This window comes from Malaclemys terrapin, chromosome 4, assembly GCF_027887155.1.
Source record: "Malaclemys terrapin pileata isolate rMalTer1 chromosome 4, rMalTer1.hap1, whole genome shotgun sequence".
Taxonomy (NCBI): Eukaryota; Metazoa; Chordata; order Testudines; family Emydidae; genus Malaclemys; species Malaclemys terrapin.
The window spans coordinates 83,340,069-83,360,887 of NC_071508.1; the positions used below are offsets into that span (position 1 = coordinate 83,340,069).

General features: G+C 41.5%; 1 long non-coding RNA gene across 1 annotated transcript in view; it reads left to right on the forward strand.

Moving 5' to 3' along the window:
* The window catches only part of LOC128836804 (uncharacterized), a 51,496-nt gene that overhangs the window by 10,790 nt on the left and 19,887 nt on the right, over nt 1–20,819 (forward strand). Inside the window, exon 2 of the long non-coding RNA XR_008444840.1 lies at nt 8,193–8,260. This is a non-coding gene — a long non-coding RNA (uncharacterized LOC128836804). The remainder of the gene's footprint in view (nt 1–8,192; nt 8,261–20,819) is intronic.

Below are 20,819 nucleotides of genomic sequence, written 5' to 3' on the forward strand. Positions count from 1 at the left end.
AGCAGTTGTGCATTGCAGTTTCTGCCTTCAGTACATCAATGGAGCCAGTTTTCAGTAATCCTCAGCCATGCAGAGGATTTAGCTAGTTCTCCCTTTATTCTGAAATACGGAATCATTAGCCTGGAGAAGCTAGGATTGTGTTATTGACCATAAACTTACCAGCAACTGGCTTTCTTCTCTTATCTAGTCTCAGGAGACACGGTCCCCAAGCTGTACACGGGGAAGAGGCTGAATCTCTGCTTGATATGATGGGATACTTGCATGATACCAGTGTGACACAACATCGCTACACAAACTGAAAATGTTAATCCTTTGAATGTCAAGATGAGCTCACTAGGTCTTGTTTACAGAAGATTTTAACTCAGTCAATTTTCTCCCTTTCCCTCCCATTTTAATGTACAGCTTCACACTAAGCTGCTGTAGTGGAGAAAGACTCTTTGGCCTGGATCAGGAAAACAATACTTAATGCCTGACTGTGGACATTGACAAAAGATATCTGTTCTGGCATCCAGGGTGCGTAACACTCTGAGTATAACAGTCACATAGGCCATATTTCTACTGGACACTTTTTGACCTTCTAGTCAGCCATGTTGTAGTTTCATACCTCACTATAATTAAAGACTCCCAGTCCAAGTGAAATGCCCAAGTCCTTTAGCATTTTCCATCAGTGGGAGCTGCTTGGAAAGCAACAGGAGACAAACTCTTCAACCAAAGCAGATGATACCAGAATTCAAGTCATTGAGTGGATAAGGCCAAGTTTCATATACTTATATTATATTCTATGGGCTGTGATATAAATTTAGGACTACAGACTGCCTTGAGTCCACAGCAGATCTCCTGCTGATGTTAATGGGAGGTTTAAATAATTCTAAGAAAGAATATGCCTTTTATGTAGCAACTAAATAAAACAAATGAAACTACACATTTAGTTCTTGCACTCATGTGCTCCCGTTTATGACCACTCTCTACTTCTCCCCTTTGTTTTTCCTCTTTTTCCCATTCTCCTTTCTTTGGTTTATTTTTGTTTCCCCTCTCCAGTCCCTGTCTCAATATCTCTTCTCCTTTTCCCTCTGCATTTCCCTCCTGACAGTAACTCCCAGTTCCCTCCTCCATCTCCTAAAGTTTTTGGCAACTAGATTGTTAATGTTTAAATGTAAAGTGTCACAAGTAGTGATGATACCACAAAGAAAGAAATGGAGAGTAAAGGAAGTTTAGCAATCCTGAGCTGCTGTTTCAGGCTGTCTGCTTGTGACAGATGCCACTGTGATGGGTCCGGCCACAGAGATCCCCTTGGGACTGTCACCTGATGTGCTGAAATTACCTCTGAGCCCATCTTCCCTGCCAGCCTGGGACTTCCAGAACCCTGCCTTGTTGAGCCAGACACGCTAGCCTGCTGCAAGACAGACCCAGGGTCTGGGCCACACACCCAAAGCCACAGGCTTTAAGTGAAAACAGTGCTGCAGGTTACCTGACTCCAGCACCCAGACACCTAGTTCCCAATGGGATCCAAACCCCAAATAAATCCATTTTACTCTGTATAAAGCTTATACAGGGTAAACTCATAAATTGTCTGCCCTCTCTAACACGGATAGCTGTCCATATCTGTCCATTTGCTTCCCCAAGTATTAATCACTTACTCTGGGTTTATTAACAAACAAAAGTGATTTTATTAAGTCTAAAAAGTAGGATTTAAGTAGTTCCAAGTAATCCCAGACAGAACAAAATAAAGCAAAAACACGCATGTCTAAACCTAATAAATTAAGAAACAGATTACAGGTAATATCTCACCCTCAGAGATGTTCCAATAAGCTTCTTTCACAGACTAGACTCCTTCCTAGTCTGGGCCCAATCTTTTCCCCTGGTACAGTCCTTGTTAGTTCCAGCAGACATCTTAGGTGGAAAACAGGGGCTCTCTCATGACTGGCAGCCTCTTTTGTGCTGCTCCACCCGCTTTTATAGCTCTGTCACAAGGTGGGACTCTTTTGTCGATCTGGGTTCCCCCCCCCCTTCCCCTAAATGGAAAAGTACCAGATTTCAGATGGATTTCATTTTCAGGTGACATGGTCACCTGTCACTGTAAGACCTCATTTTTTCATTACTCACAGGCTGGCCCACATGTACACAGGAAGGCTTGCAGGTAAATAAACCATCCACAACCAATTGTCCTAGTCAATGGGAGCCATCAAGATTCTAAACCACCATTAATGGCTTGCACTTTGCATAATTACAATAGGACCTCAGAGTAATACTTCATATTTCTAGCTTCAGATACAAGAATGATACATGCATACAAATAGGATGAATATACTAAGTAGATTATAAGCTTTGTAATGATACCTTACAAGAGACCTTTTGCACAGAGCATATTCCAGTTACATCATATTCACATTCATAAGCATATTTTCCTAAAGCATATGGAGTGCAACGTCACAGCCATTAATTCACACTCCATTCGTATTGGGAAGGTTTTCTTTACAACAATGAAGGCTAAAATCCTACTGAAAGGAAGTCTTGATCAGACATGCTGGATCTAGCCCACAGCACAGGCATTTAACACCACTGCTGTAGACTTGCCAAGTGACAACAGCAGCTGATGCTGTAGAAGCGTTCACTGTCTCCAACCTTATACTTATTTAGATTTATACTGCTACTAAAATGAGTTCCTCTCCTACCTGTGGGCATCCTGGATAATCTCTTAAAATATGCATTTAAATAAAAAGACTCCTTCACTTATCCTAGAACACAATATGCTGAAAGCAGCAAAACTTAAGCCCCTGATCCACTCAATGGAGACAGTGGGGGAAGTTTCAGGGAATACCTGAAATAGAGGAGATGGGAGGGTGGCACATAGGAAGCTTGTGAGGGGGAAATGGGGAGCCCTTGGTGTGTGCAATATACTCCTTTTATGGAAGCAACCCAGTGTGTGACCCTAAAGTTAAAGCTTCTAAGGATGTGTGCTTTCTCACTGATCTAGCCAAAGCATTTTGTGTTCTGCTTTCTTTATTGTAGGAAACTAATTTCCAATGTCTCTGAAATAGCTATTTCTCATCCTCTTTGCTGGAGTACTTTCAGTCCGACTAACTATATTGAGATAGTCACCGTGTCAACAGAGACCACATTAAGGAAAAAAATAGGTGATGGTGTTCTGCCCACTCACCCCCAGCATGCTCAAGATACTATAGCAGTGGGCAGATACCATTGTGGGCACAGCATCTAGACAAAATAGAAAAGGAACACCAAAACTCATAGATACCAGTGACAGTGTACTAGGGTCACTCCCTGGGCTTCATATCCCTCTCTGGGATTCCATGCAGTGGTGTGCACTAAGGTCAGGGGCCTTGTAGTGGGATCTTGGGGTCTCTTACTAGGCCATCACTGAGGTGCGCTAGCATCCCTTGCTGGAGTCTGGTGTCATGCAATAGGGTGGACTACCCTTCTTGGGCAGCTGCCACTATTCCCAGGTACTCAGAAGCTGCTGGCAGGAAATGGCACCCACAGCAGCTTTCCTGTTCTTGCAGCTCCTTCTCTGGGTGTGTTCCCTCTGCTGCCAGCTGGCAGGGAAGCAGCTGCCAAAGCTTGGGCTCTTATGCCAGTCTCAGGAAGCTGCACTTCTGAATACACCAGTGGCTGATTGGTCAGTTGTGTGAAAAGGAGCAAAAAAAAAGGGGTGGTGCAAAACACTGCTGTTTAGAGAAGTGCCATTCTGACATACATGTGCATACTGGCTGTTTCCAAGCCTTGTCTGTAGATGTCAATAGTGGAAAATATCTATGGAATCAGTCATTTCACTGCACTGAAGGCTTGAGTGCTGCATTTATTTTATGCAGTGCAATTTTAAATGACCCAAGTGAAGGGCCTTCCACAAGTCCTCTCTCAAAGGCTAGCAGACCTCATTGTTAGGCTGAATATCAGGATAAAATTCCTAAATTTTCATTTGATCACTTTCCTCTCTCTGCAGCTCTCCTTGGAGACAACTCAGCATTCCTCTCTTTGGCATTTATACCCTACACAAACTTGTAGGCAGTTTTCTTTGAGGGAGAAGCATCGGATGTTGATATCAAAAGTAGCTTACAACACTGCTCAGAATTGCAGACTCAGAACGAATGAAAATTTTCTTCCAGTGTGTGCTCTCTAAGTAATAAACCATACTTGAGGTACCTGGGACAAGTGAAGAAGATTAGTGGGAGAATGACATGAAATAAATTTTTTGACTAGATTTGATTTTGGATTATGTCAATATCGGCCCACAGCTTGGGGTTGCAAGAAGTCAGTTGTGTGGGGTTGGGGGGAGAGAGGACCTACCCTCTGCCAGTGAAGTCCCCCAAACTGGAAGTGTTGGCTAGAAGAGGGGCATGGAAGATAGGTTTTCAGCAGTCCATGCACTCAGGAGAGTATAAGGACTACAAGTCAGGGCTTATTGGGAAGGTTCCTTTTGCTCTCTCTCTCGCTCACCCATGCAAGGCTGAACACCAACTATGTTCCTTAATCACTTTCCTCTTAAGACACTAGTTTAATTTTACCAAAAAAAAAAAAAAAGTGGAAAGAGTTTGGCTTCTATAATAAAACCAGTCTGTGTATCTGTGGTATAAATTGGATTTGGTGCTTTAATTATAGTGATTGTTATTCTGAATCACTAGGCTAAACTGATTAGCAGATATGGGGGCAAGAAGCACTTCATCTTTCAGATTATACTGGCAAGGACTCTGAGTGTTTTCTTCTTCCTCTGGAGCTTTTACCAGAGATTATCTTTTTAGATTAGGTGGGTATATCACACATGCTAATCTTCTAAGAGGAAGGGTCATTGGTATACACCTTAATATTTAGATGTTTTCTGTTTCTAGCCTGGAACAGTAGGCAGTCCCTTCTTAACAAATGTCTAGGTAGGGAACTACCCTCCAGCTGGAAGCATCACTCAACCCAAAATCAGGCTGATTTTGCAAAATCAGGGGATAAGGGTCCAGAAGATAGTCTGTAACCCCTTCAAGAGGGCTATCTGTCTACACCTAGAATAACAAAAGGATCCTGAAACCCCAAAGCCCTTTCAGCTGTTTGCCTTTTCTAGACTACAAATATTCACTGCTAATCTCTTGCAAACAAAAAATGATCAGTAGCAACTGTTCCATTTACTGTTAACAGGAGTTGAAGAATAATTATGCATATGTGGTATAAGCATTTCAAGTCTACTAAGCCATTTGGCTGGAAGCCTGATTATATTTCTGCTGCAGTACACTTTCTTTTTTTTTTTTTTTTTTTTTTTAAACTATTCAAATTTTATTTCTTGACCCAGAAAAAAACCCTACTGTACTAGCCTGCCATCCACAAAGGACTTCTTAAAGATAACAAGTTACGGATTAAATCCAACATGTCCCAAAATATGGCACCACCTGATTATTCCAGGAGGAATAAAACTGAACTAGACAGCTTTTTTATTTCTGAAGAAACTATACTGCTCATCAAGTGTGCCAGCTGGTCAGCCCTGAAGAATGAAGTTCTCTATCTAATCATAGAGCAGGTTGAGCATGAGCTGCAGCTATGCACCTTTCCCCTACACTGCCTTCTCCCAAAATGCCTCTGAGTGAGACCATCATCTCATTTCTTATGGGCCAAACAATCATCATGCATCTCTAATTTCCCCTTAATTACATATGGGCTTCCTCTTCACTTTGTCCTAAATTGTTATGTAATGTTGCTGTGTGCTGTCAAACAGCTGCTGCATTTTGCTCCAGGGTGGTTGTATTATAATGGTAGGTGAAATTATTCCTGTCTACATCATGTAGGGCTAGGTCCTCTTCTGCTGTAAGTTGGTGTAGCTCCATTGAATTTAACAGATCAATGCTGGTCTCCCCCAGCTGAAGATCTGGTCCATAATTCCTAAGGTGCTCTGGGATCCTTCAGGATGAAAGGTGCTATAGAAATGTAAGCTCACTTTCATTATTAACAGTAACATGAGTTACACACCCATCAACAGCAGGCTAGACCCCAGAATTGTTAAACCATCAAAATCTCTCTGAACCCTGCCCATAGTCATTTAAAGAGGTAATGAAGCTGCAGAGTAAGAGCAAAGTGTTCAAACTAAAAATACAGGGTGCAAAATCAGAGACATCCATGCAGAGAAGGGACAAAGGCAGAGGAAATTCTCTGAATAGAAGAAACCAATCTGGATCCCAATGAGTCATAGACTGAGTCTAACAGACTACACATAGCAAATGTAGTCAGGAGCAGCAAATTACAACTTCAGCTCACCCAGTGATGTGTCCAATTACTGAGACAAGAGGTTCATGCAAAGTGAATAGCACAGTAAGTAATTAACTGTAGTGCAAATACTTTAAACGCTGAGAGCATGTTACATCCTGGCTGTCACCAATTGTTCTGTGCAATACGGAAGCTTTTCATCTCAACTTTTGTTGAACACTATTTTTGTCTTGGCTTCAATAGGAAAAAAAAAATCAGAAGTAGGACATACTAGAAATATAACGAGAAGAGACAGTTTCTTCAAGGTTTTTAGCTTCGCTTTAGTCAGAGCTAGATAGAAGCATTAGACAGCTCATGGGGGTAGCAGATTCTTAGTCAGTATGGTTGTAGGTGGCTGCTGCAGCTAGAGCAAGGGTTTCCAAATTGTACATGTGCCACTGGTGGCATGTGAACGTGTTGGAAGTGGTATGCCAAAAAAAATTCAGTTTCAAATGAACAGTTATGTGCACAGTAGTGCACCAGAAAATGTCCAAGAGCCAAGATGCACTTTTCTGGCCACTGTCAGTTATAATGATGAATGACACTCATCAGTCATGGTGGCAAAGTAGTTTTATTTAGTGGTGTGTTATGCACTGTGGCTATGAAGATGGGCACTGTACTCTCAGCTGGTGCACAGCTGGCTGGCTCTATGCTAGGCCTAGCCTTCAGCCTGGCCCAAGCTGCACAGCTTGAACACTGAAGGAATCACAAAGCTCCATATTGCTGCACCAGAGCACCTCTCATTCCAAAAAGATACATGCAGACAGGGTTGCTTCAAAGTGCCTGAAAAATCTGCAGCCCCAGGGAACCCCAAGATCAAAGTCCCTCCCCTCATCCAAGGAAGTTGCTGCAGAGCAGGAGCACCCCTTGCTCTCCCAACCCCACAGAGGCTACAGCCTGGCCCCTGCAGGGTGGGGAGGCAGGGATCACCTGGGGAATTCACTCTTTTCTCTGCGGGGAAGCTGGTGGGTGGGGTGGTCAGTTGGATCGAGAGGATAAAAGCCTGGTTACAGGACTAAGGAGAACCACCTGGCCCTACAGCAGCAGAACAATGACTGGCTGCAATCAGAACCTCTTCCTAGAAATGGGGAAGGATCCCCTATACAGTTTCCCCAGCATTTAAAAGCATCCAGGGCCCCCATACTGCCCCAGTCAACCTTCCTTCTCTTCTAGCTTCCCCTATACAGATCTCCACCAGTCAGGCCACCTTTAGCCAGGCAGGCATGTTCCAGGGATGTGGCTTAGGCCTTGGCTCAATGAGTTTGTGTGTACTCAGAAATCCTCCCCCTTCGGACCATTCATCTGAGTGCTTTGGTATCACTTGTTTCAGTTTTCACTCGATTGTGGAAGTTGTTCATATTTGTAAATATAATTGTGATGTTCAGCTACAGATAAGTAGCTAACTAGCAGTAGCTTCAACCCCTCCTCCCCCCCCCCCCCCCCCCCGATCTCAACCAGGGCCTCTTGAGGATATAGGCAGGAGTGTAAATCAAGACCTAGTGGGGAAAAAACAGAGATTTTAGGTATTGTTGATTGGTTTCCTGTTCCAAGCAATAAGTATAAGATTGTTCTATGGTATGATCCCAGCTACTTATCATTTGGATTTACTTTGAGTGATGACCGTGACCAGCGCTTTAGTGCTCTATTTTCTATGGACCATCATTCAGTAAAGGCTTCACTACTCCAACATCACCTTAATACAAAGCACAGCCTTTTACATAGACAAACCTTTTTTAAGGAGGAAGATAAGTGTAGAGCAAGACATCCAAAAAACAACACCACACCTCACTGGCACTAATGTGAAGGCGTTAGAAGCATCATACCACATAAGCTTGAGGATTGCTCAAATTGGAAACCCTCATACAATTGGTGAGACTTTTGTCTTACCTGTGGCAAGAGACACTGTCATTGATTCTTAGGGATAGTTTCAAACAGCTTGATGTTGTTTCTTTAATTCACAGTGTATCAAGAAGAATTCAAGACCTGCTGTCTCAAGTAAAGGAAAAGTTCATAAAATGTGTAAAACAGAGTAAGTTCAATACATAGACTAAAGTATTGATATTACAAGTTTTTCTCCAGCTTCTTTATGTATATAAGGTTTGAATCAGAAATGACAGTTAAAGAAGAGTTCTTGTTTTGTGAAGGTCTATCAAGATATACAATGGCAGAAGAAATTTTTAGCAGATTAAATGAGTATCACAGCAAATGGTGTGGAGTGGCATAACCACATCAGTATGCACTATGACAGTGCACAAGCAATGACTGGAAAATTTGGCAGTGTTTTGGAAAAAATTAAAGTGGTGGCACCTAATACTAACTTAATGAATCCTGCAGTAAGTAGAGAGGCACTAGTTACCAACGAATGGCTGTCAGTCTGAATGTAGTTTTATATCCTATTTTGAAGAGGATCAGCTGTATTAAAGCACAGGCATTGAACGTTTTTGTTTTCAGTTTTGTGCAATGAAATAGGCAATGATCATGAAAAGCTTCTCCAGACAGAAGTGAGATGGCTATTGCATGGAAGATTTTAACTAGTCTCTTTGAACTCCATTCCGAGGTACAAGTTTTCCTTAGTGATTTTAGTTTTGAATGTGTATATTGATTGATTTTTGTGGATGAGTTATGGCTGTCAAGAATAGCCTATTTAGCTGACTTGGTTTTTGCACCTCAGTGAGCTACCAGTTTATAGGGACTAAAAACTATGCCCTTCTTACATGACGAAACAAGGGCAATGATGAAGAAATTGCAGTTTATAGCACAAGAAAGAGAAGGGAAATTGCTAATCACTCCCAACCTTGGAAAAATTCTCCATTGAAAATTCATCCTGACCTTATTGCTGACATAAAAAGAACACTGCCTGACTTTGGTCACCAAGCTTACAAAATATTTTCCTGATGGTGATAAAAACAGAGCTGATCAGGGACCCATTTTCAATAGAACATACTTTGCTAGATAGCTTTTTCTTTCACTTTGCAGAGAAGCTAATTGGCCTATCATGTGATGGTGGACTTGAGCTCAAATTCAACAAAGTGCAGCTCTGCCACTTTTGGCTGATAAGAAGACTAGTTTTTTGGTTTTATTTTTGCTTTTTCTCTGATCAGCATTAAAAACAAGTATAGGATGAATCTCAATGTTGAACCAGACATTTGGCTGAAGCTCACCAATATCTCACTTGTCATAAAGTAACTGTTCTCTGAAGGAAGCACATCCTCCTCACTAATGGCACACTTAGTTTTTCTCCAAAAGCTACTCAAAATGTATCATTGTTTTTTAATTTAAATTTTGTTAAATGGTAAGTTAAGTGACCTTGGCTCATTTTCAATAATAAACCAGATAAGAATTAGCAAGAACTTTAATTTAAATTTGACAAATTAACAAGCCAAACCATTGATTAGTTCAGTAGCATACAAAAATATATCAAGATGTCATTTATAACTCTTTCTTGTAATTTGAGTAACACAAGACTAATAATAATGGCTACTTTAAATCAAAAGATTCAAAAAACACAATATAATAACCGGAGATGTTTACAAATGGTATAAGAATCAAACATTTATGTTTCTTTAGTAAAATAAATGCCTCAGTACAGAAATACTGAAGTTAAACCTAAGGTCTAAAATGCATACAAAAAGGAGATGTTTACATGTGGTACTTCAGACATCAGTTTTTTTTAAGAAAGCGATTCATAAATTAATAAAGTTTAGGAACCACTGAGCAAGAGTATTTTGTCAAGGGTGGGTACTGAAGTTCAGCAGCTGGGGGAGAGAGCCAGGGTAAGAGGTGGTTTTGGCAGCTGCTTGGGTGGCATTAGTTTGACAAGGTTTTATGGAGTATTAGGTAACTACTTGGAATTTGTAATGGCACACCAGGGAGAAATTACAGGTTGGAGGGTGAGGGATGGAAGGTCAGAGGATATGTTGCAGAGAACATAAGGTAACTGGAAGGATCTGTGGTGCTTGTAGAGGTAACTAGGAGGATTGGGAGCAGGACTCTGGTTAGGGCACAGTTGGCAGGAGGTTCACAATTATTCAAGCAGTTAAGAGAAAAGTTGAATCATTTATCAAGGGATAGCAGGAAGCCAGTGCAAATTCTGGAACACAGCTATAATATGCTTCCTTTGGGAAGTTTTTGCTGAGTAAGAAGAGAGCAGTCCACTGTGCTCTAAGAGCATGTAGACATTATTACAGCAGTTCAGTTTGGAAGTGATAAAAGCTGTGGGTCTTGCTACAAATAGTAAGAAACTTCTACCCAAGAGCAGATGAAAAGAAACATTCTTTTTCAGTGGTGTCTTCAGAATGATCCAATAGTGTCCTTAGATTATGAAACTTGATAGCAAAAGGAGGGCAAAATTAACAGCAGGGGACAAAACTAATTCCACCATTTCCTCAGCTTGTTTTCTTTGCCAGCCCACTAATCTTACTTGTAACTGACCTGGACTGAGATTCAGTCAAGTAGCTCTCACAAAGTCCCACATCTCTGGTAGGCAGTGAGAGCCAAATTACTAAATCATATGGATCAAGTGAAATAGTAGCATACAGCTGAGCAAGGTCATAAGACTGATGACTAAAGTTGGGTAGGAATTTTCTGATAAAACTTTGTCAGAAAATTCATGAAACCCAACTTTTTTTTTTTTGGTAGAAACATGTCAAGTTCAATGAACTTCCAATGTACCTCAGGCAGGGTTCTGATGGATTCCTGCCATCTGGCTTGGCAGGCTGCTGGGGAACCTAAGCTTCTAGAGTGCACGATTCCAGGGCAGATCTGCCATGTGAACTGACCTAGGGACCCCAGGGCTTCCAGGGTCCACAGCTCTGGGAGAGCCCCACCAAGTGGCTGCCCTGAGGCTGGGGACTCTGGGCTTCTGGGGTCTGTTACTTGAGTTCAATCATGCAAACTGCCCCAAATCCAGGGACCCTAGAGATTCCAGGTTTCCTGCCTCAGAACCAGAAGCTTAGGTGCCACCTGCCCAGAGAGTCTGGCAGCCCAGGCAGCTGGTCTAGGAATCTGGAAGCCCTGGGATCAACAGCCGTGGGTGTAGTCCACATGGTTGATAAAACCTGCAGACTGTGGAAGCCTGGGCAACTCACTGGTATTTACATTATTTTTGTCTCTGTCATTGCCCGTCACTTAATAGCACTGGTGAAACACATTCACTTCAGGAACACTGTGTCTGTTTCCTAAACAATTTTTTAAAAATTTCTAGTTTGTGGGGAAATTCTGAAAAAATTGGATTTGTTCCAAATCAGAATTAAACCAAACTTTCAAAATGTGAAAGTCCCACAAACTGGAAATGAAGTTCTGGCCAGCTCTATTGCTGCAGTCATAGCCCAAAGAATCTCAAACTATCCTCTAACAGCCAAACATAGAATGGGGAAGGTGCGGGTAACAGAATTGCACATGCAAGAGCTCAGAGTAGATGAACAGTTCCCCAGTATAATCTGCTGGGAACTCTCAGGGGTAAGAGAAGGGAACCAGTCAAGCATAATTGTCTATCCCTGCCAGTGTCCACATCTTATCAATCTGCACTTTGTGGACAATGGTATCAAAGGTTGCTGAAAGAACTAATAAAATCAGCATGAACACTTGATTTTTGTCTATTGCCAGAAGGAGATCAGTAAGTATCATCATAGATAAGTACGTTCTCCCACAGTACTGCATTTCAATTTGCTATGGATGTGCATCAGCTTGTCTGTACAGCTCTAAAAGGCAGCAATGGCATATTGAGGGAATGAAATGCCCTGCTGGCTTTAGCTAATACAGATGTCTCCAGAACTGCTGAATCCTTCCATAAGCAGGAGGGTTTCTTTTTCAAATTCTTGTATTACCACTGCCCCCATACAGTGTGTTCATGGCTTTTCAGAGAACAGGAATCTATGAGTTCCATCCTGTTGTTTTAACATAGCATGTTTTGAGAGCAGACTTTTTTTACGCTATTTATCCTCTTTGGTATCCTTTCACAATATGTAACATTCTAACTGGGTTTCTAAGCAAAAGATTAATTTATTTACACACACTAATGAACATTTCAAAAGAATTGGAATAATATGTACAGGAAACAAATACCAATGTCCGATTAATCATAGATGGAAACTTTAGCCTAATACCAAGTTGTTATTGTGAATAAACCCGCCGACCAAACCCTTTGGTCTGACCCGGTACGGCCTTTCTTATGTTCTTATAACATGGCTTCCATATTTACAAAGGTGTGCAACCTGCTCCTTCTCACAGAAGAATCATATCTTCATTTGTTTTGTGAAGTGCCTAAGATGGTTTTGGCCACAAAAAATAATAATTTAAAATGATAATTATACCTGACATACAGATCTTCCTTACAATTCTTTTCTGAGGTGAAAATCACCTTGCAGAATTTATGTATTCCCAGAGTTTTCCACTCCTCCTTTTCTAGAGCTTATCTCCTGAACTAAAAGCCCAAATCCAACCTCCAGTATATTGGCTATCTTTACTTCCAACTGCTTTTCCAAGCAATCCGTTCCAATTATCTGCCAGTCCCCATTCAAAAACTCAGCCCAAAAGATTTCAATGTGTTCCAGAGACTTGTAACAACAACCTCTGCATGTCACCTTTAGAATATTCTAGACCTGTAGAACCCAGTTTAATCACAAATGGTGTTTTACTGGGATGTGTTGGATGGAATTTCTCTACAGAAAATCTCCCAGGGCTGATGGGAAAATTTGTGGAGCCATATTTGGCAACTGGCTTAATCAGTCCAATTCTTTATCCAACTAAATGCAAATCCTAAAGTTTAGATTGGTTCCAAAAGGAGAAGTTTCCTTATGCCTAATGGCAGGGTGAGAAGTTGAACTTTAGTATTTGCCTGTTTTGATAAAGTTGTGGGTTTCCAGCAATCATAACAGTCCTTCTACCCAGCCTTGGGTATTCAGTAGGTTAATGTGTTACAACGCGCAGGGAGGCTCTCCTGACAAAAGAACCTCCAGAGCATGTTGGGGTCTGTGATTTTTATCAACACAGAGAACTGCCTGGGAAGGTATCACAAAGAGTCAGGAGCTTGTGTCAGAGACATTCTGGGGAGTCAGGGACTACAACATACTTTGGAGAGTGAATGAGCAATTGGGCTGTCCAACTGAAAGTGAAAGTGTGTATCTGGATATTGTGGTTTGTGGAATATTTACGGAGGAGTAGGGAGAGAATCTCAATATATGGCCAAGAAAAGCAGAGGAGTGTGTGTTTGGATTATTGACCCACATGAGATGAGTGAAATGTGGTTTATAGATATGTAATTAGAGTGTGTATGAAGAAGGTTTGTGGTCCCTATAGGAAACACAGACGGTATTGCAGTAGAGTTGTTAGGTAGAGCTGATTTCAAAATTTGAAATTTCACTGAGAATCTTTCAGTGTTTCAAGTAGCTCCGTTAGGAGTAAAGGGATGGTTGGTGGATAGGCACAAGTTAGAGTTAAGGCTGTTTGTGGAATCCTTACTATGAAACTCCTGATATTTTTTCACTTTTAAATACTTCCCCCTCCCCATCCTCCACCCCTACTTTTTAATGGATTTGTATTTGCAATCTTACATCTATCTTTAAAAGGTTTTTGTCCAAGAATATTAGTATGCTTATAAGAAATTAATATTGCTCCTTTATCCTTGTCACCACACCATTAATGAGTATTAGAAATAAGAAACAGGAATGTGACTTTTGTCCTTCAGAACAAAAAATAATAAAAGTCAGGAGCAAGAAACTGGCTGGGGAAAAAATAAACACCTGGAGGATAAACTGTCAGAAGGGTTTTCATGGTATCCTGCCTTCTGCCTCTGGTAAGGTAGAAAATATTAGAAAAAGGGCAGCGAACTGAAGCAATCAACCAGCAGATCAGATGGGAACCAGCATCCTCTTATGTAACACACTGAAGATTCTCAAGTTTGCTAGGTGATTAAACTGAGAAGTAGAAGTAAGTAGGACTTGCTAGCCAGATCCAACAGGCATTTCTAGACACCTCTCCTGAATTCACCAATTTCAGGTTGATAAATGTGGTGTTAATTGAATGTTGTAAAGGAGTTGATGATTAACTAGTTAGCCCAGCAGGTGTGTCTGACAAAGTTATCTATTGAACATGTACCTCCAGCCTTACAAAATATATTTGAGATATCCTGATACTGTAAGTGTTTCCATGGCAGCCATTAAGGACTTTGATCAGAAAAGGCATCAATCCATTCCTTGGGGCCATTAATCTCTGCTCCCTTTCATCCAATTCCTGAAACAGTCTCATTTTATTCTTTCCCTTTTCCCCAAAGGACCTCTGTTATCCTTCATTGAAAAGGTGCTAATTTTTAATTCACCCCCTGAAAGTCCACTGTCAATTGACCCCCATATCTTTTTGTTGCAGTGAAAATATAAGTGAACTCCTTGGAGTGTGCCAAGTTATCCCTCCATGGCTAATACTATTAGGTGAAGGTCTGTCTAGTTCTATGGAGGAAAGATGATAAGTGAAAGCCCAAAGAAATACTTCTGTAGCACATAGGAGAGAAGTTTACAATTATGCTTCATGAAAGACTTCTATTACTAGAGTCTACGCTAACCAACTTTCTGCAGACATGCCACCTTGCAGGACTGGACTGATGGCCACAGCCAGCCCAGGCAATATCATCAGATTGTCTTATTTAGAGTGTTAAGATTCACAGAGAATCAAACCTTTATTAAACACTGGTTTAGGGAGGGTCTACTGGTAGGATTAACTTTCAAAATGTGTGGTCCAGATCCTCAAAGATACGTAGGCACCTGACTCCCATTGATTTCCCAACTTTTTTCTTTGTTCCAATGTACATTTTTAAGCCTCTCCTTCATTTTGTCTAATCATCTGCAATCTCCACTCACTCTGTACACATTTACACACACCTGCCCCTTCATGGACACTTGTCCTCAGTATTACCAACTCTCATGACTTTATCATGAACCTTGAGATAGCTGGTGTGTGACTCAGAGCTCCAGATCCTGGAAATAAGTGATTACATGAGACTCTAAGGCCATATTAGGGATCAGCCCATCACGCAAATGCCCTGCTGCCCAGCATCCCAATCTGGCTAGCAGCTTGGGCTGTGATTCTATCAGATATCACCTTTTCATCTACCACATCCTGGATAACAACATGAGGACTCCAAGATCCATGTAGGTTGCTACGCTCACCAGCTAAGCATGGTCTAGACCAGTGTTTCTCAAATGGTGGGTCCTGAACCACCTTGCAGAAAGGCTTTTGATGGGTCACGGTGCCCTAATCAAACATACATTTTTCCTGGCCTGTGGTGGGAAGGAGACCCTGGGAGTGGAGGGGTGGGAAAGGAGTTGCAGAGCAAGCCCATCTCTAATTCACCCAGAGCAGCAGTTTCTGTCCTCCAGGGATGGGTTTGGCTCCCCAATCCAGGCAGTGCAACCTGGAGCACTGGGTCACAGAACCATTCTGGTTTGCCCCAGCCACACCTCTGTCATGATGGAGGGGTGGTTGGGTCTAACCTGAGTGGTGCTGTGATTCCCAAGTGCCAGGTTGCAACTGCCAGAACACTGAGCAGGGCCCAGCATTGCAGGACAGGAGTCACTGCCGCAAGGTGAATGTGGGGCAGTCTCTCTCTCCAGCCCGCCACCCCTGAGCCTCCTCTCTGCGCTGGGCCAGGATTAGGGTTGTGGTGCCAGGGTGGAGGGTGCACATACCTAATGGGAGGTCACCAAAAAAATGACACAATACAGTTGGTGGGTTGTCTTGGTAAAATGTTTGGGACCCACGGGCCAGTATTTGGAGCCCAAAGAACAAGACTGCTTCAAGAAGTGATATTTTTGTCACTGAACTAGTGCCCCAGCGTAGTATTAGGATGCACTTGGTGCTGAAAGTCTATTAAATTACATGTAAAACTGAGCTCCTGGTTATCTCTGATAATTAAAGATGACAAAAGTAGGCATGTCACCTTCCGTGTCTTGGCCAAAATTCCTATTGCAGTAACTGCCTTCAGCTAACCTAAAGATCTTCCTCTTCTTCCCCTCTCCCCCAATTTCTGTTGTTTAAATTGTTCTTAAATTGCCCTAAACTGTTCTGTAGTGGTGCACTCTTAAACAGCTGTCCCCTTTTATCCTAGATGTGGTTGCATTTCAGTGGTGGGTGCAGCAATAGCTGTATAGTCTAGTGTTTGTGAAGTAAGCTCTTTGGGATCTTTTAGGATGAAAGGTGCTGTAGCAATTTAGGCTATTAATTGTTACTTAATAAAAACACCCAAGTGCATTGTTCAGAAGATAAAGAGATACTGTACAGTGTTTTATGAATAACTTCCATTTCCAAACATTTAAAAACTAATTACATTGTCATTGATATAAGGCTCTCAAAAGTCCAGTGAATGGGCCTTCAGAAAGGTGACGCCAATTAATTGCCAACAGTAATTGTCATTTCATAATCATGTTAATATCTAATTTGCTTCTGCCAACTTGTTAAAATGCCAATTACACATCTCCTTTTTAATGTGTTAATAAAAAGGCAATCATGCATTTGCCTTTATAATTTCTGAGTTAATTATATAGCAGCTTGAGGTATGTCTTCTGTACTTAACCGCCATGCTGAGTTCTTTGAAGAGCCTGGTGGATAGCAAATTAATATACTTGAACTACCTCGTTATAGTGAAATAAAATGCTTGCTTGGAACACTTTAATCTAAAACTTCTTAGGGATGTTCAATGAAAAAAAGAGATCTGAAGCGACACTGTAGCCACAGAGAGAGTATATTAAAGAGCAATGCAATTATTTTGCTTTACCCTTCCTTCCATGGAGCAAATGAGGATAAAGATAGGTTGTTTTTTAACAAAGACGGGGGGGTTTCTACTGGCTGTCACCTGGAGGCTCCTGGGTGGTGCCTCATTACCCAGGAAAGTATTAGTATTTAAGTACAGAACGATACTCTTCTGAAAGGGTTGGTGGCAGGAAAGCCCAGGAATCTCATTCAAATCTGTCCACTCTTTGGTAAAACTAGAGCAGTGTTCCACCACCCAATGGGACCTGGTTTGGATTCACAGAGATTAAAGAGGCTAGGAAAGATTTATGAGAACATACTGTTCATGTCTAAAGGAGCTAATATAGAATTGGGGCCTAAGGTATGTCCTGTAGTAACACAACACATTTAAGGTCCACAGGCATCTGAATAAATTCTTAATCTCAGCATTTAGGTAAATTAACTAAACTCCAAATACCTTGACATTTATATTTATGGATTTTTATTATCTGTTCCTAGGGAACCATTGATGGGGCTAAAGTAACAGGAGCTTCCCTTCTGCTAGTGTTTCCAACATCCAGAAACTGAAAAGCCAAGAGAAAAAGATCTCCTATATTAACCCCACAAATCCTTATATGTGGTTCCTTATTGGCTTTTTCTTTCTATAAAGCCTTATGATTTGTGTCCTGGTGAGCATAGAGACTGCCGGACAGATTCTCAGATGGCATGAAGTTAGAATAGCTCCATTGACTTCAAATGAGCTACACCAGCTGAAAATCTGCCTCCACCCCATCCCCTCTCTCCTTGTATGTCACCACAACAGTTAAGACAATCTGTAATGTCCTTCTAGTTAAGTCCCCTGATTTGAATGGGAAGGGGGGGTTGGAGCCAGGCTATTTTTCTCATTGGGGGCCCCATAATCCTGAGATTTGTTTCATTTGCCAAACTAAATGTAGCTAACAAAATGGGGAATTGAAATAATTACATGAACAGCATGATGAACCTGCACCCAAGCTCCCACAAGAAATTTGTCCTATTTCATTAAATTGAGATGGTTTAAACTGAAATATAGGACCCTCATAACCCAGGCCTCTCTCTGATGGTCTTGCAACAACATACTTCAGCCCTCCCTCTAAAGACTGGAAGGGGGGAAAAAAATCCTCCTCTCACCTATCCTCCCTAAATATATGCAAGATCACAGCTGCATAACCTGCATGCAGGGATCATCAAGTTAGTGGGGCTGGGTCAGTTGTTGCAAATTAGTTAAACCAGCTATATGCTATATGAAGTTCTGCTGAACTTGAAATAGCTGGAGTTAGAAGTTAGATATACTGTGCTGTAAGATCTTTTGAGAAGAATCTATTTTGCACAGTTTATTTACTGTACCGTGCCATGAACATTTACAGTACTATATAAACAAATACATTCTGTTTTGTACTGCAGAATGGCATTATATTTCATAAGCACAACAGATAAATCCTTGAGGCTACACGCATCCATTTGTTTGGCCTGAGAGCTAAATACCCTCAACAGTTTCCATTTCTTAATCTAAATTAGCGACAGGAAGTCCATAGACATCTATTTTTGCTGCAAATTTTAACTTAAGGGCTCTACTGAAGGCAGTCCAGTCCAGTCAAAAGGCATTGACCTGACAATATGAAGTCTTACCCTGACCCATGCTTTTGTAATGTCCAGATTTAATGTTAGGTGCCTTCTAAAGTGCAAAATAAAGCTTTATATATATATAAATAAATATATATATATATTTTTTTTTAAAGAGTGGGGGGAACAGACTTGCTGGCAGGGAAGGAAGAAATCCCACTGTTATTGTTTGGCTTCGATCAGCACAGTATTTGAAGCCCTCCCAGGTGTAACATCTAGCTAGAAAGCCCTATTGTGTAAACCTGGGGTATCACCTTTCGTGCCTCCGTTTCCCCAATCTGTAAAATGGAAATGACATGATACTCTTCTTTGAAAAGCACTTTGGGATTGATGAATGAAATGCTGGATGTCAGAACTAAGTTTATTAATGACTTGTTTCTAAGAATGGAAGGAAAGTAGCAGGATCTCTTCCAAAGGTGCTGAATCACTCACTGTTCCACCAGTCTCACCATCCAGTGTGCAATACAGGCAGAATCTCTCCTCTGAATTCCCCCCAACTTTAATCCCTCCCCCTTCATATTGTTACATGTTTAGATTCTGAGCACAGGAATTTCTCCAAAAAAGCAAATCTTGTTTTTCTTTTGGTGTCTCTGTAGCATATAAGAATGAAATAGTATCCTCTTTAAATAATTTGCGAGACTCCTGCTCATGCTCACTATGTTCTATGTTTTAGAAGCTGCCAGAGACCAGTCAGAGCAAGAGTAGGTACACAGGTTGTCCCTTCATGTGTGTGTAGTTAGTAAATACAGTTATTTGGGATCCAGCTGTGCCAGTGTGGTCCCTCCATGTGATTATTGTGTGAGATGCAAAAGACAGGACAGGCTCTTTGATGCCATTAGCCTCGCTGATGTTTTTATCTAGCAACAAGAGGAGCCAAGGCCTCAGTCAACCTTCCATGGAAGAAGAGTGAGAGGGAAAGAAATTTTCCATACAGATTATTTTCCATACACCTTTTTTCATTTAACTCAGGCATATGTTTTGTTTAGGCTGGGTGATTATCTGAGTCTGTGGACGCTCTGTTAGCTAAGGACTAGATTATACCCATACAAGGGCCAGAGCCAGAATGTGGGGTGAATGGAAGGAGCCTGTGCAGCTGCTCCCCCACACAGCCCCAGAAGTACAAACTGCTCCAGAGGAGGTGTGGGGGTGGCTGGGTTCTCCACCCACTTACAGAGCTGGTCAAGCCCTGAGAATGAGGAGGCTGCACCATTCAAAGGGATAGTGCTGCTTTTGTGCATCTCCTGCCTACAGGGAAGGATGGTACCTCCTGAGTTCCACCTGACGTGGTGTGACTCCATACCATTCCCTGTGGGAGACAGTGGCTAAATCTCACACTCTGGCCATAAGTGTATGTTGCCCTGTTGTAGCTGCAGTCCCCAGAAGGTACAGGCCCTACTACCTACTCACAAGGGAGGAAGATTCTCTTTGAGCAAAAATAGCACAGACCTACATTTGGGGGATGAAATGTCCTACGGCCCTATCTTCACTGGCAATCATGATTGTTGCAACCTATGGAATTGTGATATTGTCCGACGGATCTTTTCATGTGTTTCAAGTTCTGTCCCTTTCCCATATTCATCCCTTAGGCAGCTTCTAGGAGGTGGGGAAAGAACTTTTTTTAAAATTCCTGCCCTTATGTGGAGACATTTTTAGTGTCAGCCTGGTACAACAGACACAAACAGTCACAGATAAAATCTTTGTGAGGAAAAACATAAGCAGGGAGAAAAGAGGTTCAAGTGAAAATCTTGTTGCTTACAAAGAAAAGTGGGTCAACTTTTATTGTGTAAAATACTCACTGGGAGCAAGAACGGTGCTGCTTAACATGAAGCTGCCATCTCCCCCACCTCCTGCATCACATGTTCTGCTTTTAATACCGTTTAAAAAAATTAATACTGTGAGATTTCCTCTGAAACTAGTTTAAAATTAACCCAAAGATTGCTCCCCTTTCTCACCTTATGTTCCTCTTGTACTTTCTTCCATTTTTTTTTTAAATTTTCCCTACCTTTCCATCTTCCCATTATTTCCACCTAAACTAGCCTAAATGGACATATTAACTATTTCTCTCTCAATTATTTCCTCCCTTTTTTCTTTTTCTCCATCTCCACATCCTTTTTGCCTCCTCTCCTTCTCCAAGTATTTGACTAGTATTTGACACCGAGAAGGAGAAGGGATTTTGTAAGGGGATGGTATGATATTAAGAGAAAATTTTG